Source organism: Cupressus sempervirens, chromosome 11 (assembly GCF_028749045.1).
Source record: "Cupressus sempervirens isolate cs-2001-9-10 chromosome 11, ASM2874904v1, whole genome shotgun sequence".
Taxonomy (NCBI): domain Eukaryota; kingdom Viridiplantae; phylum Streptophyta; class Pinopsida; order Cupressales; family Cupressaceae; genus Cupressus; species Cupressus sempervirens.
The window spans coordinates 241,078,119-241,099,626 of record NC_143128.1 but is presented as its reverse complement, the minus strand read 5'-3'; positions in this window follow the sequence as shown (position 1 = coordinate 241,099,626).

Below are 21,508 nucleotides of genomic sequence, written 5' to 3'. Positions count from 1 at the left end.
ATACTAAATGAGGACTAAAAGGTGCAATATGAAGTCTATATGGTGCTAGAATGAAACCTATACTTGGGTGAATGCAAGTGGAGTCTATGCAAGGATGAGTTCTACATTTTGCCAAGCACATTTAGGAGCACAAGTTGCCATGTTTTCCAACGTTTGAGTGTGTTGAACCAAAGTTTGCAAAGTTTGATAAAGGTTATAAATTTTTGACAATGTGTAATGTTTGGAGAAGGTTCAAGGTGTAAATTTGAATGTTGTCTATTATCTTGATTATGTTTTACACACACACAAGACACATTAAGACAAGAATAGTTGTTGTTAAAAGTGAACAAAGACACCATAACCTAGGCTTTTAGGACTGTATCCACTAAATTCCTACTTGAACTAAAGTTTAGCTACACTTATCTAGAGTGAAAAACCTATGATCTTGGCACCACAAGCTTCCCCTTATAGCACACTCTCTTCTCGGGGCTACCAAGATCTGTTTTCGAAGGGGCATGACTTCCCAAGAGATTGTTGCCTCTACTAAGGACTGCGAGAATGTAGGATGTCTTCTAGGCATGGGTGACCCCTTGAGCTAGTGGATAGAAAGTATTTTGGCTAGTAAAATGTGGTTTTTAGTAAAAACATTCTGTTTGGCAAGTGAATCATAAACTTTTGCAGAAGGTCTCCCAGCCTCGAGAACTCCACAAGGGTACTGGAGGAGAGCTATCATGTAGCGATACCACCAACACGACTTTCACCATAATTAAATTTTATATAGTGGCTAGAATGTTGACCTAGCTTTGGTTCATTACCACTCTAAGGTCATCCCCTGGCATACCCAATATTGAGTATCTTGGTCCAAGGAAGGCCTCCTATAGAAGTTACATGGATTTCTTTTACACCCAAGATCCATGAATGGAGAGGGGAGAGGATATGTCCAATGTAACTGCTAGGAATTTAAAAATTATAGATAGGCTAGGTAGAAAAGAAAAAGTTCATTTTAAGCACCAAACAAAGCATTATCTAATCTAGGAAATCCACACACATGGTTTTGACAAACACACAATGGTCTTCGACAACATCCTGCAAAGCAAGCATTAGTAGTTTTTTATGATCATGTATTCATCCCATAATTGCCACATTCTACAAGTAAACCATTAGTAACACAAAATCATCCAATATATTTTCTAGAAGGAAATGGAAACCTTGTGTGTAGATTTTGATTGATGTATGTGCTCACTATGAACTAGGTGTGCTCTAATAGGGCAGGTGGCACCCCAGAAAGCTAAAATGGATCAGAACACTCCCAAGTGCACCTAGACAGTGTAGACTACATCAATGACATATTTGAGGCCCATTTGGGTTTATTTGGTAGTTTTTGGGCACAGTTGGGAGGTCAGGCACAAACTATGGTGAAATGGTGCCCTAAATGATACTCAGAAATTGCAAACTTTGACATCTATACTACCAAGTGTACCCAAATATTGTAGACTACATCAATGATGTATTTGGTAAGTTGTTGATGTATTTTTGATGTCAAAAACAATAGAAAGAGGTTTTGGTGGCTTCTAGACTCCTAAAACTGCTCCTAGGAGTCCCAAGTGCACCTTGATAGAGTAGAGTGCACCCTAGGATATCAAGCTAACAAAATGCATAGAATGAAAGGATTTAACCATATTACTAGACCCCCTAATTAATCTAGGTGTGAAAAGGAAGAGTATATAGTTGTTATACCCTTCCAAGTGAGCTCCTTCCTTGCACCTACAAGAACAAAACAAGAAAACCCAAGTTAGATATGCATGTTCACATCGGGTTCACCAAAAATGTAGCACATAGAAAATGGGTTAAATGCATAACATACTATGAGCAAATCACAAACTCAATCAACATACGTTAGCACCCACTAGTCTACCATGAAAACCAAAATAATAAAGAAAGCAATAAGAACCCCCTCTTTCATTTGTAGCTCTCATGTCCTTCTTTCTTCTCCAAATGATGTAGCTCCAACTTGCCTATAGTGCACACAATATTGAAGAAAATTCTATGATAGGGATAATGCCATGAGAATACTAGAAGTGTGATTTAAGATTTGAGAGAAAAAGGTGTGAGAATACAAATAGGCTAAGGACTCAAGACTCAAGAATTAGGAGCTAAGGACTCAAGAGTTCAAGGACCTAAGGACTTCCAAGACTGGAAATGAGAGGAAGAATGCTCATTTTATAATGGGCATGGAGGATAATAGCATTGAATTTGTCACCCATAGATGTTCAGTGTGGCAAGAGATTCCTTTGAGAATCCATGACGCATATGACAAAATATGCCAATTGTAAGATTCTATGATGCATGAAAGTCAAACTTGGCTAAATGTGGAAGAGGATCTATGATGTGTCATAAGATACCTCAAGCCCACTTAAAGCCAAGAATGTATGACAAATAAGCCAAATAGGGACATGCATAAGAGAATAAGAATATTTTATTATGAAAAATCTTATCCAAATGTCAAAGGAGAATCCATGAGGTGTCATATCCAAGTGTCATGATGATGCAATATTTTATGGAATATTTGAATTAGAAATCCTTTTATTCCACAAAATAAGAACTAGTAGAAAATGGATTTAATGATGGAAAATGGAACTTAGGAAATTAAGAATTTCCATGGTTTGCGGATAGTGAATCAATTAGCTAATAAAATTAATTAATTAAGGATGATAATTAGGAAGAATAATAGGATTAAATTATGGGTTATTTAATCCTATAGAGAAAATTAGTAAATGATTGGCCAAATTGATTAAATGAATTCAACCGTATCCTTTGATGAAAATATGATGATGACATAGATCAAATAAGATGATTACAAGTAGACCAAAGCCATGGTTAGATTGATTGATTGAAATTGATAACATGCCGAGGACACATGACATGAATTGATTGATATGTAACATTTAACTGACATTGCAAATGCTATAGGATCTAGGTTGGTTGATAAGGTTGATCATAATAACATCGACGAACACTGTCAATATTATTAAAATGGTTGATGATGCCATGATTTGACATTGAAAGCCTCAACAACACCAAAGATTGAATGACATGAATGATAGTTTGACCTAGCATTGAGAGCCACAATAGTACTAAGGTTAGATTGATAAGATTGATAGGTTGATAGGTTTCCAAGGCACTAAAAGCCACAATAATACCTAGGATTAGATAGGTGATGATTGATTTTGGATGTTTGATATGTTTGAAGTTGATTAGGACTAAGTCTAAGTGATTCTGAGTTGATTTGGGGGGGGGGGGGGGGGGGGTTTGAGTTGATATGAAATGATTTTGGGTTGATTTGATATGATTTTGAAATGACATGAAATTGATGTGAAAGAGGATACAAATGATAAAGTATGATCAAGTTGGCCAAAAGATTGAAGTTAGTAGAATGAGAAAATGGGACAAATTAGTATAAAGAAGTGATGAAACCATCGATACGAACCATTTTTGAGTGTCTAAAAGATGAACTCTTTTATTATCAAATTTTGGAAGGTCATTAAAAATATCATAAGTCTTTTCAATTTGATCATGTGAAAATATTATGATAGAATAACATAAAAATGTCATTTCCTTCCTTCTTTTTACCCATTTATTTACAATAGGCTTCAGAGCTTCATCATTAGCTTTCATTTCATCCTGTATGTTTATTGTCTTTGCTAGTTGATCATAAAATAGTGGCCATTCAATTTCATCACCTAGATATGTGAGAGTTTTTTCTCAATTTATCTTCATACTATACATTTAGCTCTACATGTAATGCCCACAGTTTACTCTTGTCTTCTTCAAAGTTTTTAGCTATGTAATACTGTGGCCTTTGTGGTGTATCTAGAATTTCTATGAGTGGAGTGGATTTAAAAGGTTCTACGAAAGGATAGGGATATGTTATCCTTGGCCTAGAAGAGCTCCCCATTACTTTATTTTCATGTTCAATTCTTCTTTGGACTTTTTTATTATAGGCCTCCAAAACACTCTCATACTTACTCTGTAATTCAAACATTATTTTTTCCTCTTTTTTTGTAGTGGCAAGAACAAACTAAGATGTCCCAACACCCATATGAATTTCTTGTACATGGGATGTATCTAGTACTCTTCTCACAATGATATTTCCCATCAATCTTGAGTCATCTAGCTGTGATGAAATAGCACTAGATCCCTTTCGCAATGACCATATAACCAAAGCAGCTTGTTCCTCACTGAAAGTAGTACCTATGAATTCCTTCTTGCTTGGATCTTGCAAATCCAATTTATTTGAAATAGAATTAAAATTCAAAGCATCAGCTATATCCCAATAGGGTAATAATAAAACATTTGATGCTTTTACCATCTGTCTCCCCTCTTCAGGGGTTATATTTTTGAATTCTTGCATCATGTTCTCTTTTGTTTGATTTTGCAAGGCTACCTCCTCTAGCTTTGGGTGATCTATTCTCAACTTATTGCATCTTTCTTCAAATTTTCCCATGTTGGCTCTCCATGCAAACTGGTAGAAGGCTCTAAATTTGACAAAACTATCATCTTTCAAAAATTGTTGACTAGCTTGTTCCAACACAGGGTCTAATTCCCTTCCTTTATAATCTAATACTATCAACTCAAAACTTGGCATAGGAGGTTCTTGGGGGTTTCCTTCATCTATTTTAGCTTGAGTAACAAAAAGTCCTCCTTGGGACCCTAATTGTTCAATTTGTTCCCTAGTAAGTTGTTCTTCTTCAATCCTCAAAGGGGTCTTCCTCAATGTGAGGATCTTGTTCCATTCTTATTTTCCACCTATTAGGGGAGGGCTCATAAGGTATCTCTTCCCATATAGCACTAGTGGATCCAATTATTATTTTTCCTTGTCCATAGTGTTCTTCTTATTCTGAATAATAGTATAACCTAGCCTTTCTTGGATAGTCAATTGACCTTCCCCTATATTGACCTTCCTCTATAGTCAATTAACCTAGCCTTTCTTATTATGTCTTTAGGAAAATAAAATTCATGATCAATTTTGCCAATCTTAATTCTGTGTCTAAAGGCTAAATGATAAAATGCCTCAGTGTGACAAAAATAAGGGTTAGAAACAACCATCTTATATTGATCTAATATTTTGTGCAAGGAAGCCAACCCCCTTTGGTGATTACAAATTGATGGGTGACTGTGAAAGTGGGGAATATTGACCCCCTCTATATTTTCAACAAATAGGTTTCCTCTAATCCTCCCAACTACCACAAAAATTTGTCTACTCCTACCTTTAAAGGCACTTGGTATGGTAACACATGGGGGTCCCTCTGAAACCATAAACTCTAATGACAATTGATACTAAATATGGGATGATGTCTCCCCAATTATGTGAAACCTTCAAACCAATAGGATTATCTAGGGGCCTAATAAGAATTACCAATGCCTTGGGTATTCTAGGATTGTCACTTATAATAGGCATCTCAATTTTGAGGCAAAATATCTATCAAACCTGACAAAACTAGCCTTTTTTGCTTCCTATGTCATATCTACACTCCATAATTGGATTGGTAGTGCTTCCCCATCTTGTTCCCTGTTCAATTTCATCTCTTTACCAAAATACATTACTCCCTTGAACAAAAACATATGCATTAAAAAAAAATAGTGACCAAAAATCTTCTCCACCTTGCCTTTCACAATCCCAACTAGGCCATTATGAATTTCTTCTGCTAAATAAGAGGCAAAATCAAAAATTATTTTCACACAAAAAGAGGAAATCTATGTAATCATGTACATAAAACCCATGAGCATAAACTTGTCTTCATCTTCTCCAAAAACTCTACGTAGAGTCTTGTATGCCTCCACAGCCCTGGTATTGAAGTATGCCCTTTTGAAGGGTTCCCTGGAAGATGCTATTATTACTAGCAGAGTTCCAATCTTTCCTATATGTGCCCTTAGGGCACCTTGCCTGATTGTATCCTTTTTTGACATGTATTCCTTTTCTAATTCTTTCAAGTCAATGGGCACATGATAATCAGTGAGAGGCCCTAAACCAAATACCTGCCTAATTTCCTCTGGGTTGATTATGACTAGTATTTCAACATCAATCCTTCTCACCACCCTAATTTCTAGATCATAATTTTTCACCATAGCCTCAAGGAGGTCATAGTCCATCAAGACACTTGGAACAACTAACTTTCCTAAGTCAAAATTCCAAATATTGGCATGTAGGGCAAAAAGATTTCTTTTTGAAAACCATTTCTTGAATAAAACTAGACCAGTTTGAGAGGTGTTAGCATCTCAGACCCAATTCCCCTTATCATATAACTCGTCTATGACTCTAAGCCTAGGGTTTAATGAAATTAACTTTTTAACTTGCATAGTTTCAATGGTGGATTCAGGGAGCAATTCAAGCAGGTCATAGTGGATATTCCTAGCCAAATAATCCTCTTGCCTAGAAAACACCTTCTTTGGAGGCATCTTGAATATAATTTTCAAAAACCTAAATTCTATAGAGGTTATAGTATATGGGAACTTACTTGATTTTCTACTTGTTTTGATCTATAATTCTTCAATATCTTACAAACAATGGGAAACTGCTTCACATTTTGATCAGTCACCAATTCTCATTTGTTTTTTCTGCTCTAAAAACTTGAAAACTTATTTGCATGGGATGAAAATGGTGAAATATTTTGCAATATACTCTATTTTTCTCACACACGAAGCTTTCATTCCTCATAAATGAACTATAAGGGAAAAAAAGTGGCACCACCTTCTACGTTCAAATTTACACTATTGATGCTAAAAAATCCTACGATCTAGGAATGCAAAGAGGGATGACTCACATTCCACTTGACATGTTGGTAGTCATTCCAATGAGATTTTTCCATGTTTACCTTTCCTTCATTTTTGGTAACACAAATTGGACCCGCTAATCCTTGAGGACACGTGTCGTTGAATCGCTACCTCGCCATGCAAAAGAAATGAGCATGTTGCCATAATGATGAAACGACAACCCTTAAATCTCATCTCAATTTGATGGTAGGCATTTTAATGCATTTTTAATATTAGAATGGTAGGTTCCTCCTGCATTTGCCTTGTTTTCTATGTTTCTATATGTAAAGAGTGAGCAACTTCCATTAGCGATAAAGCGATGATTGTTGATTCCATTTTGATCGAGTAGAGGAAATTTGATCCATCATTTAATACAAATATGGTGGGCCCCTTTTCCATTTTCTTTACACTCTATGTCACTATCATTAATATTTGAGCAACTCATCATAGCAATAAAGTGACAACCATAGACCTAAGGTTGATCTGAGGGTGAGGAAACTGCATTATGTATATAGACTATGGTGGGTCCCCTAGTCGTTATGTTGCATAGGGTAAATAGTGCACATCTTCTCATAGTGATGTAGTGATGATCGTTGATCTAATCTTGATCCTATGATCAGAATCCTTCATCTAATTTTTGACTAGGGCATGTGTTTTGGTTACTAATGACATGGGGATATCCTTTCCAACTGGCACATAAATCAATATTTTAATCCTAGTTGTGACATTAGGTTTTCTGGGCCCTGTCGTGTTTCTCATTTTCAAGCTAGGTGCTATGATGCTACCAAAAATATGCAAAAAAAATTTGATCATGACATAGTGAGCTCTGGTGATCTATTAAAATTAGGTACGAGGAGAATGACTACCTGTCAATCATGATTGTATTAATTAGTACCCTTGTCATTTTCAAAGGGGTGCCACTTTCTTCATTCTTTGGCAAGGCATTATATCGCTACTGGCAGGGCACAAAGACTTTCGCATTGCAACATAGCAACTCACCGAAAAAAACTAAAATCTAGTGACGCCAACTACAAACTATTCCAAGTGGTTTCTTTCTGATACTGATAACTCTGACATGGAGCACGTGACTAAAACCTTCTAAGACAAAGAACTTTTTAGTCACCATGCCTCCATTTCATGACACTGCTAATAAATTTTGCAGTAATCACTATGTCGCTATGGTTAAAACACTTGCATCTTTCTATAGTGACAATGTGACTACTGTAGATCTTATAAGGATCAGACGGTGTGAAACAAAAGGGAAAAAGGCACTTGGGGGTATGAAATATTTGAACAGGATATGTAATATTTGAGATTTGAAAAAGCTTCTTGCCCACATAAAATTAAAAGGAATGCAAGACTTAGGGTTTGACAAGTTTTTCAAAGGTTAATATGATGCATGGCCAAAGAATCAAAAAACCCTAATTAGGAAAATAATGAATTCAATCTAATTTTTAACCTAGGATTTAGAGAAATTTATTTTGTAAAAATTAGACCAACACATCTTATCTCTCTCATCTACCTCTTCTTTATGTGGCACCTAAGACTTGACCTCCATGACTATGTGAACTTAGGTTGACCTAGTCCTCTTAGGTTGACCTAGTGCCCTGAAGTTTTGGAGCTCAAGGCCTTAAAGGCCTTGAGGTTTAATTAGTTTTTGACTTTTATACAGTTGACTTGTATTATTTTCCCACCCAAAAATATATAAGGAGACTTGGAGGCTTCATTTCATATCTAATTCATATATCAATCAATTAATTCTTTCAATCTCTTTCTCTCAAGTGATGATTTCTACTTTTTGTATCCAAGGAGTTCAAGTATTCAAGGTTTTCAAGCATTTAAGAAAGGAGATTTCTATCTAGCATTGAAGGATTCTTTGTGATAATTTCCTCTTCAAGATCTAGCTTATTGTTGGCCATCAAGGGATTAGATCTAAATTAAAGCATTCATCTTCTTCATTGATGTACTTTTACATCCATGACACCATGATGGGATTATGGTAGATGCATTGCAAAGAATGGAGATATCGTATATTCCAAGTTCAAGATTTACCATACATCTATATACATTGAAGTAAGATGAATCCTAATATTTATCTTGTTTTTTAGTCATTTACATCTACATTTCTCTATTACAATTAATTCCTTAACCTAGGACTTAACAAAGGCAAGCCCTCATCAAAACTTGTTGGTAAAAAGATTTGTCACTTGAAAAGTATGTGATTTGGCCCAATGAAATACATGAAAAATCAATTTCTCCAATGGTTGGATAGGCCCTTGATATCTGACCTTCCTTTGTATTTAGAGGAGCAACTCCCTTGTAAGATATAATTTTTAGATTTTCAAATAAAGAAGATTACAACTTAGAAGTTTAGACACCTAAATTTGATTACACCACTTTAGTAATCCTATTTAGTTATCTCTAAAGGCATCATTAATTAAATTTCTATTTAATTAATCCTTTGCCATCCTTAGTTGATTAATTTAATTAATCATCTATAGTCTTGATTGATAAATCAAAATACCTATTATTTATCAATTAAATCCTATTCTTCTATCTAATTCCAAAAATCCCCATTTATTAAATAAATCTATTTGATAAATAAAATCCTCAAATCCAAAAACCCCTAACTTATCCCTAATCCTTCATTTAGCCTAATCCACCCCATCCACCCATGCTAACCTAGCTTAGCCACTAACTCACCCACCCTCATTAATGCCATCCACTTGCACATCTCTAACATCTCTAATCTAATCCTAAACCCAAGCCTAATCCACCCCCTAATTCTGTCACATTCCTTAAACAAGTTTAAGACTTTCCTAAACCAAACCAAAGTCTCCCCTCAAAAATCCCAACCACCAAGTCATGAGTTCTCTTACAAACCATAAAAGACTCTTACAAGCCCACTCATGACTCTTACATCCATCTTCCACACTCTTCCCTCTTCCACACTCATTCCTCTTACATTTCTCTTACATACTCAACCCCACTCATCATTCCTTTAACCAACCCTTTACCCTACCCTCTCACACTCATCCTCCTTGTGACAAGTTTCACCTTCCCATTGGTGCTAAACAAGCACAATCCATGTGCTCCCCTTTGAGTGCATCTTAGCCCTCCTTAACCATCTCCCCATCCTTGCATCTAAGCCCTCCATCCCTCTACCCCTTGGCCTATAAATTGAATCCCATCCCAAGCCATTTCAATCACAATCTTGGAGCTAAAGTTATAATGCCCTTTTGAGAGCCAAAAGCCATCAACCATACCCTTATGATTCCAAATTGAGAGCTCAAAAAGCTACCAATTTGCCATTTTTCATCTCCATTGAAGCTAGTTTTTGGGAACCTTGAGCATACATCCACATCAAAGGACACATCTAAAAAATCAAGGAAGCATGGAGTGTTTCCTTTTTTGGGTTTGCATTCCTTAATTATTTCCTTTGTCTAATCTCATATGTGAATATAGTTTTAGTTTGTGAATGTTTCTCTTATTGCTAATGTTCCTTGCACACTAAAATCTTGTTCTACAAGAAGATAGAAATGAAACTATTGATGAAGAATGCACTGCATGACTTCAAAGTTTCCCTAAAATTGATGTAAACAACTAATGAAAACAAGAAAAGACTACGCTTGAAAGCTATTATCAACACCCTACTAGTTCAATGATTTATGAATATTTACATCTATTATAATATACAGTCTATTGATATAACTAAGAGGGAGGCGGGAGGGGGGGGTGAATCGATTATACAAGTAATAACATCAAATTTTTAAACAATCTTAACCATATGAGTAAAATAAACTGAAACAACAACAAGATACTCATACACAATAACACCATACATGTTAACTAGGGAAACCCTTGATCAAAGGGAAAACCTTGGTGGGGATGGTACCCACAAGATGATGTACTAATATAAATATTACTTGGTAGAGGATGGACCCTATTAGGAGTCTGTGAATATGTTCAATACATATGACTCCCTATTAGGAGATTCCAACCCTGTTAGGAGTTGTAGAAGATAGCTAGACCCATTTCACAAACAAATTTGAGGGCAAGACCAATGAACCCATTGTCCAAATGATCTCTATATTATTCTTTTTAGAATAATAAAACTAAATTTTACTTCCTTCCTCTATCTCTATCTTTTCAACCAAACTTCTGCTCCTTCTTGTAACCATATCATGAACTACACATCCAATAATCCCTTGGACTTCTTACACACATTCCTCAAGCAATCTATTTCTTTTTGCACTTTTTACTTTACCAATGATAATAAGACTTCAACACTTGTAATAGTTAAGGAAAACATCTTTCCTTTATACCATATCTTTATAATAATTCCTTGAGTTAGACTTGATTCTTTCCCAATTAATTAAAATAAGATTATTAATTAATTCACAATTAAAATAGCACTGTTGGCTCACAATCTATAGAAAATTTAGCATGTGTGATACTAAGGCTTGTGCACTCAATGACATCATCAACTGACTATCTTCTATCACTACTTGACCATGCATCTCATCATTCTATCTCATATGAAAGATAAACAATAAACATTAGGAACTACTTTCCAAACACTCTATATTTGAACTACTCTCTATAAATTAGGTACAAATTCTACACATATTTGACTCAAGATTTGTGCACTTAACCACATCATCAAGACATTGTGCTATAATTGTCCATAATTTCACATCTCTAGATAATCAAACTATTTTCCATACCATCAAGATCTCTATTTGCTTTTCTACTAGTCTTTACAGAATCAATGCTATGTTGAAATCAATGACAAACATAGTCATGAATGCAACATATCAATACTCTCTAATGCTTAGGATACTCCCCTGATGTAATATCATTAGTATTCATGCTAAAAACACCATACCATAAAAATAATCAATATAAAAATTCAACACTTTAATAGTTTAGAAGTATGGAAAAAGAACCCGAATGCACATTCCTTTATTTCCTTTTCCCAAGAACATAAATAAAGACTTTGATTACAAAGAAAACCTTCGTACACACTTTCCAAAAATAGTATTATCACCAAATTCTAACATAAGTGTTCCCGTATTCTAAAATCCAAAAATTCCCCTATTACTTGCCTTGTTGATAAATTTATAATCTATTCTAGCATATCCAACTTTTCGAGTTCATAACTACTGAAAAAGTTAGATTTTGAACAATTTTGAGGATGGTTCATAACTAATTCTAACTTTTACAAAGTCTAACTTTCAATACTTAACCATAACTAGGAAAAAGTTAAGGCATTGACTAAAACCAAAATTAATCATAAATTTGACCTCCTTACAAAATATGCATGCCAAACACTGAAGACAACTTTAGACACTCCCACTTCTAAATTTCAAGTGTGAACATTGATAACTCCTACTCCTACTCTTTGATCCAAAAGCTACAATTGATTTCTCATCAATCCTCACCTACCTATCATGTTTTCTCATAATTCTAAAAGGTCTTACAATATACTAGTCTTATAGGAATATCACTACAATAGAGAGATTGTATAGTCCTTAGATTAAGTGAAGAGGATGCTAGTAAAGGTGGAAGTAATACTATTATTTGAGTGAGCATTTATAAGCCATTATAAAAGCCCCAATATGGCATGAGCAAGGAGGGTGTTATGGGCTTTTCATTACACCAAACCAATTAATATGTTTTACTATTCACATCTCCAAGTGCACATTTTGTCAAACCAGTCATGTGCTTTTTCTAGGATACCAAATTCTTCACATATTGAAAGGATGAGAGGTTAATTAGAAAAGTGGTCTCTGCCACTTATATTCATTCTATTGCCTATAATTATTCTTAGCATATATGGACTATGCTTTTCACATATTATAATAACCTTTTTCCTTTTCTTGAAATGGTGCTATCTGATGTACACTCCAACTAACTCCTTGAGATAAGATCTTTTCATTGCCTTCATGGAACTTTCTTTGGGAATTTTTGTGAATAACTTGGATATACCCTATCAAACTACCATAGGTTGGGCTAGAATTTTTAATTTATAAAATCCTCTTTGAATCCTCATTTTTTAATCATTTAACACTACACCTACATGTCTTTAGAGACTTTAACAATATGCCCATATATATCTTGGAGATGAGATTCACATTAGACAAAAACATGGAAGCTCTGAAAGTTTCTACTACACCACATTCCTTGATCACCACCAATGAGATGACTTTCATAAAATCATTATAATGAAAAATTCACCTTCTTATTTGATGCTTTTGCATTATATTTGCACATTTCTCTTTTCTCCATTCTATATCAATTGATATCTGTCCATTAAGAATTTAACAATGGAATACTTTTGGGCCTCCCTATCTAGGACACATTGTGTGTAAGAACACTGTGATCAAACTATTCTCATGCATGATGGAATTCATCTATTCATTCACTAGTTAGGCACTTTATACTTCAATTCAAACATTTTTTCAAACAACTTGGTTCCTTTCCAGAGTCCATTCTTTGTAGATTCAAAGCATGAGTAAGGTATGTTGAAAAATAGTCTAATGCTCATCTCTTTGTTTGAGCTATACACACATTCCTTGTGGTATCATGCCAAATTAATTTCATGCATTATTCATGGCCTTCTATTTTGTATTGGGCAAGATTTCATCAAGAAAATTGCCATTACCATCGATTGGGGAGTTGAACGATTTGATCAAATAGTTCATGTACCTTGTCTAAGTGTTCATGGAACCATTGGAGGAAAATTGTTCCTGGGCCTCACCTATTAAAGCATTACAAATTGAATTTTGGAAATAAAATCAAACAACTCGCATGACTTGCCTACGCATTGATTTAATCGTGAGGACATCAACACTTTACACCTATCAGTTATATTTGTGGTTGTATTTACTTGAAGACATAATACCAAATAGTTCATTTTTCTATCTACATTTGGAATATGAGGCATCACTCCTAACAAGGTATTCAGTCAAACATATTGGGTGATAACTTCTATACTTTTGGGCGCTTGCAGGTTGCAAGGAAGATGGGTCACTAGTATGATAGTCCACATGCCTTATTTTGGTTGCACTAATCACTGAAAATAGATGCTATGTCAAATGGCTCGTGTCTTGGGTTATTTTCTACTCCATCATACAATGTACAGTAGTTTGAGAGTTCTAAAAAAATCTCACATATGTTTTTGTTTACAATTGGGCTACTCATTCTATCAAATAGTTCTCGTACCTTAGTGCATGGTCAAGATGAAAATGGAAAATTTAGAGAAAACAACTCATGTGCCTTGTATAAGCTCTTGTCAAGGCTATGGATGGGTGAGGAGTAGTCGACATTTAGTCAAGAAGATTAGATGTGTCTTGTCATTGCCTTACTTGGAGTCATGTGACCAGTTTATTTTTTGGATCTGAGGCATCACCCCCAACGAGGCATTTGGTCAAGCAGTTCATGGGACTTGTCATCACCTTCTCCAAACTTTGCATGTCACAGTCTTGACCTTCAAAGTATCTACCTAATGTGCAAATGGTTTTTTGTTTCTTTGTGACTTGATAAACTTACTGAGGATCACATAGACCCTTTTCTACTTAATATGTTTTTAGAATTCACCTCAATGGCTAAGGACCAATGCTAATGTGTAATTCTATTAATTCATTATTTTTGGAAACTTATGTATGCATAGGTTTCCTAAAAAAATTGGCATGGTAAATATGAATCACCTATCCATTTTGTATTTTTCAAGTCTATTGGTTGGTATACTAAACTTTTATTAGGCATTTCATCATATATTTGATGTTTTCTCTTCTTTAATGACATTCTATTATGAATCATGAATCTCAGAGGTTAAGCTTGGTATTCACAGAAGCCATCAAATAATGATCATTCTAGAATCTCATAGATATATCTGCATGCTATCCTCATGACTAACCTACAAGTGCCAAATAGTGCCTATATACTTTGTAAGGATGAATCCCCTCTAGATAGATCCAATCTTTAGATTATATCTATGAACTTTGTTTTCAACTAGTGGCTATTTTAAAAGATGGAGTTTGGGTTGGAAAGTTTGGGTTAAGATTAGTTCAAAAGGTTTTAGGAGAAGTTAGAATTCAAACATGAACTTCCTAACCTTAACCTATAGAAAGGATTTAGTATGTAGAGAGATATAATTTTAGTACATAGAGGAAAGTTAGAGTACGTAGAGAGAGAAAAGTATATAGAGAGAGAGATAGTTCTAAATAGTTGGGAATTAACCTCTCCTCTCTCTCTAGAATTAATCTAACTAAATCATGCATTAAAATCTCTAGGTAACAAGCCCCAACCCCAAAACCTTTCTTTTTGTGTTGATTTATAGGTTGGTAGTGAAAAGGATTACATATATGGATCCTACTATTCATGATATTTTTGGAGTCATTAGTTTTAAATCACTTGACTACATCAACCTAATTGTAGGATGTCTTCCCAAGTTGACCTATTCCTTTAGTCTCATATTTTTTGGAGATTTTAGGGTTTTGTTCCTTTCATCATTTTATTATTAGATCCGTTGAAAATTATTTAGATATAGTTCAGATCTATGAGTTTTGGAGCAAAAAAAATCTTCTTCTACACATTTCAAGGTGAGTCATTTATATTTTATTTCCCTTCATATCTTGACCCTAGATTTATATCTAAATTGGGCTAATTGTCTTCACAAAACATCTAGATTTATATTTTTTAAGAAATTAGTTCAATTTCACATTCACACAATCATATTAAGGGTTTAAGAGAGTGTATTTCCTTACATCATATTTCTCTTTATAATCCAAATTTAGTATTAGCACTCTTCTTCCTTTGGGTTCTTGCTAATCTAATTTTGATCATATGTGGAATCATACTTGGAAATTCCCCTCTTTCCCTCACACATATATTTGAATGTCTTGGTGACCCCATAAAGTGAAATTATACATCTTATTAAAGTTCTTCCATTTGACGACTTAACAAATATGTCGAAAAGAATCATTCACTTGAACAAATCATTGTAGACAGAAGTGTTGGAGTAATGACAAGAAGTAAGTTGGAAGATTGTACTTGATTAATAGATAAATTTGAACCTAAAATAGTTAAGATTTCACTTTCTAATGAGGATGAAATAAATTTTATTAATGAAGAGATTGATCAGATAGAGAAGAACAACACACAAACCATGTTTACACTTAAAATTATCAAGTCAATTAATTAAATATTTTAACATTTAATAGTATTGTTCTTCTATTAACTTTATCAAGTTATTAAATTTATTAAATTAATTAATATCTTGTCAATAAATTAAATAATTGTATATATTTTTCTTCTATTAGCTTTAATAAATTATTTAATTTATCGAGTTAATTCACCTAGGTTTATCTACATTATCCTAAGTCCATTAACTATCCTTATTAAGTGTGTTGGCCTATTTTTTACAAAATATTTTTTTCCAAATCCTAGGTTAAAAATTAGAATTGAATTCATTATTTGCCTGATTAGGGTTTTTGATTCTTTGGCATTGCATTTTAATAACCTTTGAAAAATTTGTCAAACCCTAAGTCTTTTGTTCCTTTTAAATTTATTCGAGCGTGAAGATTTTCAAATCTCAAATATTCCATGTACCATTTAAATATTTTGTGCACCTTTTACCTTTTGTTTCACATCACTTTATCCTTATAAGATCTATGATAGTCACATCATCACTATGTGAAGATGCAAGTATTTTATCCATAGCAACATAGCAATTGCCACAAAATTGACTAGCAGTGTCATGAAATGGAGGTGCGACAACTAGAAAGTGCATTGTTTCAGAAGTTTTCAGTCATGTGTTTCATGTCAGAGTTTTCAGAACTAGAAAAGGAACCAAGTATAATAAGGTGTAAATGGCGTCACCAAAATCCCATTTTTCTGATGAGTCACTATGTCATGATCGAAAAAAGTTTGCATCCTGCCAATAGCGACATAGTGCCTAGATAGAAAATATAGAAGATGATAGCTTTTGAAAAATCTAATGACCATGAAAAATCCTAAGTGGCATTGTGGACATGCATTTTTATTACTATGTCAAAAGTATTAATTATGGTAATCATTCTTGATTAGCAAGTTTTTCTGGCTTTGGATTTCATCAATATCCATGAGGTCACTATGTCGCGACCAAAAAAATAATGGATCTTATTGGTAGCAACATAGCACCTTGCTAGAAAGTGAGGAAGATGGGAAATTATGAAATGGACGGGTGCCTAAATTCATGTCATTAATATTGGTCATGTGACTTTATTGATGTGTCAGAAGCATTGATTGTGGTGATGATGGTGCAACTAAAATTTTTTCTCAGCACTAGAATCTGATGAGGACACAACCCAAGAATAGAATGGACACAACAGAAAAGGGAAAATTATAATAACTGAGAAAATAAGCTAGTACAAATAGTACAGGGAAAATAAACTTCAAAACATGCCCTAAGGGCTTACAATAGCATAAATCTGGAGATAATTTCTCCTTTCAGTACCATTTCTCAAACTCCACTCCGAACTGCCTTTTACAATGCCAGAAATCTCCTTAAATAGACCCCAGAGGGTTAAGGACTAGGAGTACATTCTAGAAAGTTCTATTAGTCATCCACCGACCAAATAGAAGGTTCCAAAAGTTGCGTTAGAAGTTAGTGCAAATCTAGAAGAATCTAGAAATGGTAATCGAACTTCCGGGAGGCATAACTTTTGAACCGTAGCTCCGATTGACGAACCGTTTACATTTTCGGAAAGATCTTGAAGTGCTCTATAGGCCTATGGACAAGCTTTTCTCATCCCCCATTTTTGGCCCTTTTCAAGGTCATTTAATGCCCCTAACCTGACTTTGAAACATTCTTAGGAGGTCTCCAAAACTCAAAAAATTGCAATAACTTTCAAACAGTGGGGCCTTTTGACCTGATTCTTTTTTTGGAATGCTCTAAATCATGATTACATTCATCTAGCCAATTCACACCTTCTAGGTCACCAAAATGATGGCCAAATTGCATGCTCCTATTTTTTTGAGATTTTCTAGCACATTGATAGTTGAACTGTGAGAGTTGGAACCTTTATTTGACCCAAATGGGTATCCAAAAATATAAAGACATGAAACAGAAACTAAGTCTAAGTACATTTTTTTGGGTGACACAAGATTGCCCTTATACCTCTAGATGCTCCTACATCAGAATCTCTAAAGCCTTAAAGAGGTCACTATGTCGCTATTGGAAAAAGTTTACATCCCACTGTTAGTGACATAACGCCTTGACAAAAAATGACAATGCAACAATAATTACAAAAGGTGGGTCCCAATGAGTGATGTCATAAATAAACCACATCATCTCATGGACATGGTGGCATCCTATTGGAAACACATATGAACCTAAAATTTTAAGAATGCCAGAGGTCGCTATGTCATGATCAAAAAATCTTTGTGCCTCATCATCAGTGACATAGCGCCTAGTTGGAAAATGTGCATGAGGTGGGACCTAAGTCACGTGGTGATATAGCTATAATTAACATATTAAACTACATGCCATCTTGATAGGATAGTCCCACGTCAATAGTAATGTGGACCCACACCCAAGTTAGAAGTTAGATGAAAGATTTTGATCATTGGATCAAGCTCAGATCAACGATCATTGCCAAGTCGCTATGAGAAGTTGTGCACTATTTACCCAATGCAACATGGCGACCAAGGCACCCACCATAATTATATGTATGTAATACAGTTTCCTCACCCTTAGATTAATCTCGAATCTATGACTATTGCTTCATCACAATGGAGAGTTACTCAAGGTTTAAGGATAGCTACATAGAAAATAAGGTGAACAGATAGGGGGCCCACCACATTTGTACTAAGTGATGTAGCAAACATCCTTTTCTCGATCAAGATGGAATCAACAATTTCTTCGCTTTGTTGCCATAGGAAGTTGCTCAGGTTTTATGTATAGCGATATAGAAAATAAGGTAAATGAAGGAGGGACCCACCACTTTGATATTAAAAAATGCATTAAAATGTGTGTTGTCAGATCAAGATGAAACTAATGACTATCACTTTGACACTATGGTAACATGCTCACTCTTTATGTATAGCAAGGTAGTGACTCAATGACACATGTCCTCAAAGATTAGTGGGCCTAGTTTGAAATGCCAACAGTGAAGAACATGTATAAATGGAGAGTTTTCATTGTTTTGACTACTAGCATGTCAAGTCGAAGATGAGTCATCCCTATTTTCACTCCTAGATTGTAGGATTTTCTAAGATCAACAGTGAAAATTTTAAAAGGGAAGGTAACACCACTCTGTTTCACTCATAGTTCATTAATTAGGAATAAAAGCTTCACGTACAAGCAAAAAATAGATTATATTACAGAAGATCTCGCCATTTTCATTTCACACAAACAAGATTTCAAGTTTTCTGAGCAGAAGAAATTAGTAAGAATTTGTATTGAGCTTGAATAGAATGTGAAGCAGTTTCCCCTTTGTTCATGAGACATTTCAGGATCATAGAACAAGCAAGAAAATCAAGTAAGTGCCTATATACTATAAACTTTGTAAGCAATCTTAGATTCTACAAACTATAGTCAATATGCCTCCAAAGAAGGTGTTCTCTAGGCAAGAGGATTATTTCTACAAACTATAGTCAATATGCCTCCAAAGAAGGTGTTCTCTAGGCAAGAGGATTATTTGGCTAGAAACATTCATGATGATCTACTTGAATTACTCCTTGTGTCCACCACTAAAACTATGCAAGTTAAAAAATTAACTTTATTAAACCCTAGGCTTAAAATCACAGATGGATTATATGATAAGGGGAACTGGGTCCAAGATGCCAAGACTTCTCAAACTAGTCTTTCTCTTTTTAAGAAATGGTTTTCAAAGAGAAATTTATTTTCCCCACATGCCAATATTTGGAATTTTGATTTAGGAAAGTTAGTTGTTCCAAGTGTTTTTATGGATTATGACCTCCTTGAAGATATTGCAAAAAATTATGACCAAGCAATTAGAGTGATGAGAAGAATTGATGGTGAAATTTTGATCACAATCAGCCCAGAGGAAATTTGACAGGTATTTGGTTTAGGGCCTCTCATTGACTATCATGTGCCTATTGGCCTAAAGGAATTAGAAAAGGAGAATATGTCAAAGAAGGATGAAGTCAAGAAAGGTGCAATAAGGGCACATATAGGAAAAATTGGAACTCTACCAGCAATAACAACATTCTCCAGGGAACCCTTCAAAAGGGTGTATTTCAATAACAGGGTTGTGGAGGCATACAGGACACTATGTAGAGTTTTTGGAGAAGATGAAGAGGACTTTATGCCAGTAAGTTTTATGTACATGATCACTCAAATTTCCTCTTTTGGTGTGGACATTATTTTTTATTTTGCCTCTTATTTAGTAGAAGAAATTCACAATGGCCTAGTTGGTATTGTGAAAGGCAAGGTGGAGAATATTTTTGGTCACCATTGTTTGTTAATGCATATATTTTTGTTCAAAAGAGTAATGTATTTTGGTAAAGAGATAAAATTGAACAAGAAATAGGATGGGGAAGCACTACCAATCCAATTATGGAGTGCAAGTATGACTTGGGAAGTAGAAAAAGCTAGTTTTGTTAGGTTCGATAGGTATTTTACTTCAAAGTTGAGATGCCTATTATTAAGTGACAATCCCAGAGTACCCAAGGCATTGGAAAATCTTATTAGGCCCCTGGAAAATCCTATTGGTTTTAAAGTTTCACACAATTGGGGAGACATCATCCCATATTTAGTCTCAACTATCGTTAGGATTTATGGTTTCAGAGGTACTCCCCATGTGTTACCTTACTAGGTGCCTCTAAAGGTAGGAGTAGCTGAAAATTTTTGGTAGCTCATAGGATTAGAGGAAACTATTTTCTTGAAAAGGTCAAGAGGCTCAATATTCCCCACTTGTACTATAGCCCATCAATTTTTGATCACAAAAGTGGGTTGGCTTTCTCTGCATAAAATATTAGATCAATACAAGACGCTTGTTTCTCATCCCCATTTTTGTGATATTGAGGGATTCTATAACTTGGCCTTTAGGGACAAGGTCAAGCTTGGCAAGATTGACCATGAATTTTATTTTCCTGAAGACATAGTAAGAAATGAATACTCCTTGCAAGAGCAGGAAACTAAGAAGGAAAAATGGAGAGTATTCTCAAAAGTTTTGGATTTCATTCATTGTTTTGATGCAGATTATAGTCCTCTAGGTAATGCCATTACAGAGGTAGATAGGATAAATAAACTCATGCTTACTTTTCCTAAAACAATAGAAACTATGAATGAGAAGAAGCAAATTTTTATTAATTCTTTTCTAGATAAGGATAAGGAGGTGATGAGGAGACTAGGATTCACTCCCAATATAGGGGTAGGACAATTGACTATCCAAAAAAAGCAAAGGTATACTATCATTTAGAATAAGGAGACCACTATGGAAAAAGGAAAACAAGTAATTAAATCCACTACTATTGTTTGGGAAGAGAGACCTCCTGAGCCCTCCCCTAAGAGGCAAAAAATAATAAGTGAACAAGATGCTCACATTGAGGAATATTCACCTTCATAGACCCCTCTGAGGATTGAAGAGGAACAACTTACTCAGGAGAAAATTGAACAACTGGGGTCCCAAGAAGGAGTTTTTGTTACTCAAGTTGAAAGAGGTTAAGGAAACCCCTAGGAGCCTCCTATGCCAAGCCTAGAATTGAT